A 2,500-nucleotide genomic window follows, 5' to 3' on the forward strand; every position below is an offset into this window, starting at 1 on the left:
CACGAGTCAGTCGATCCTAAGCCCTAGGAGAAATCCGATGTTGATGGGGGCCGTCATAGCATGATGCACTTTGTGCTGGCCCCCGTTGGGCGAAAGGGAATCCGGTTCCTATTCCGGAACCCGGCAGCGGAACCGATACAAGTCGGGCCCCTCTTTTAGAGATGCTCGTCGGGGTAACCCAAAAGGACCCGGAGACGCCGTCGGGAGATCGGGGAAGAGTTTTCTTTTCTGCATGAGCGTTCGAGTTCCCTGGAATCCTCTAGCAGGGAGATAGGGTTTGGAACGCGAAGAGCACCGCAGTTGCGGCGGTGTCCCGATCTTCCCCTCGGACCTTGAAAATCCGGGAGAGGGCCACGTGGAGGTGTCGCGCCGGTTCGTACCCATATCCGCAGCAGGTCTCCAAGGTGAAGAGCCTCTAGTCGATAGAATAATGTAGGTAAGGGAAGTCGGCAAATTGGATCCGTAACTTCGGGATAAGGATTGGCTCTGAGGATCGGGGCGTGTCGGGCTTGGTCGGGAAGTGGGTCAGCGCTAACGTGCCGGGCCTGGGCGAGGTGAGTGCCGTAGGGGTGCCGGTAAGTGCGGGCGTTTAGCGCGGGCGTGGTCTGCTCTCGCCGTTGGTTGGCCTCGTGCTGGCCGGCGGTGCAGGATGCGCGCGCCTGCGCGGCGTTCGCGCCCCGGTGCTTCAACCTGCGTGCAGGATCCGAGCTCGGTCCCGTGCCTTGGCCTCCCACGGATCTTCCTTGCTGCGAGGCCGCGTCCGCCTTAGCGTGCTCCTCCGGGGGCGCGCGGGTGCGCGGATTCTCTTCGGCCGCCATTCAACGATCAACTCAGAACTGGCACGGACTGGGGGAATCCGACTGTCTAATTAAAACAAAGCATTGCGATGGCCCTAGCGGGTGTTGACGCAATGTGATTTCTGCCCAGTGCTCTGAATGTCAACGTGAAGAAATTCAAGCAAGCGCGGGTAAACGGCGGGAGTAACTATGACTCTCTTAAGGTAGCCAAATGCCTCGTCATCTAATTAGTGACGCGCATGAATGGATTAACGAGATTCCCGCTGTCCCTATCTACTAGCTCCGGCTGTCTCATACTAAGGGCCTGCAAGGTGTGCAGGCTCTGGGTTGGTAATAGGCAGTGTGGGGAAGGATGCGTCTCAAACAGCCTCTCCTTCTCAAGTGCCCTTACCCGCCTTCTAGAGGTGGAGCTGTTAAGCCTTCGGGCGACTGAAGGGCAGGGGCACGACGGTGTGCTGAACAACTTGTACACCGGTTCTGACAGGTGCATTTGCTGTGGTGGGATCTTGCCCCAAGTCGGCGAAGGTCACTCGCCTTGTCTTGGGCTCCGAGGCATGCTCTGCCAAGCCGGGGCGTGGTGACATGTCCCCGGTTAGGTTAGATGGGTCCAGACCTCTGAACGTCTGGGGGACCGGCCCGGCACCTGAGTAGGACCGGGTCCTTGGCCTTTGGTGGGAACCTGGGCTAGTAAGGGGCGAAGGACGGAGAGTGAATCCGCTCTCCCGGAATGCGGGTGGCATTCGCCGATAAGGGAGCGGGTGAAAACTATAGTGGTGTGGCTGTTGAAGAGGACTAGTGCGCTGTACCCACGGCGTGCTAAACCTGGCAGCTCAGTTATTGACAGCTCTTGGTCAAGGGGCGGGACCGGTGAGCGAGCTGCATGTAGCCTCCCCCCATGCCAGAGAGGCCGGTCCGGGGCAAGAGACGGGCCTCCATCTTTCACTCTCTTTGAATACGATAATGGCGGAAAATCAAGAGAGTGGTAATGTGTTAGATGCTTCCGAATCGGAAATCGAGATGAATTTGACAGTTGCTGAGCGACACTCGAAATTTTTGAAATTGCTGGACTCGAGTGTCAAAAATGGAAAGATCAGCAATGGTGCGATAAACCAGATAAGAGACTTCATTGCTAATTGGGCAATTGTTCACTCCCAGTTAGAGGGGAGAATATCAGAATTAGAAAAAGAAAATAAAAGGATTAGAAGTCAGCCTACTCGGACGTATGCTGCGGTTGCCAAAGCCCCTGTGGCCAAGGCGCCAACAGCAAAAGAGAAAATTGAACAGAACATCAAAAAAGTGGCACCCACGGTTTTTATAAAACCTAAACCTGGCGAAGACATCAAAGCTGCTAAGACAGCTTTCGAAAAGTGTGTTGATCCAAAGAAAGATAAAATCAGGATCAACAGTGTCCGTACCTCTAAGAATGTGCTGATAGTCGAGACGGCCTCGCCAGAAGACAGCCAAAAGATCTTAGGTAATAAACAACTAAGCGAGAAAGTTAGGTGTGAACCTCCACGAAAGCGTCGTCCACTTATGAGTCTATATGATGTACCTACATTTATGTCAGCGGACAGCCTACTTGATGCGATATATACGCAAAATTTTGACGTCTCAATGACTAGAAACGAGTTTGATGAAGAGTTCAAGCTCCGTTTTAAAGTAGGGCCTCGAGGAAAGCTGACTGTACATCATGTAGAGGTTCG

The 2,500-nt window shown here is 54.2% G+C and overlaps 1 pseudogene; it reads left to right on the forward strand.

The window, feature by feature from the left end:
* Positions 1-1,110, forward strand: part of LOC126434224 (large subunit ribosomal RNA) — a 2,994-nt pseudogene extending 1,884 nt beyond the window's left edge.
* Positions 1,111-2,500: the final 1,390 nt, after the last annotated feature.

The sequence above is a fragment of the Schistocerca serialis genome, unplaced genomic scaffold, assembly GCF_023864345.2.
Source record: "Schistocerca serialis cubense isolate TAMUIC-IGC-003099 unplaced genomic scaffold, iqSchSeri2.2 HiC_scaffold_1184, whole genome shotgun sequence".
Lineage (NCBI taxonomy): Eukaryota > Metazoa > Arthropoda > Insecta > Orthoptera > Acrididae > Schistocerca > Schistocerca serialis.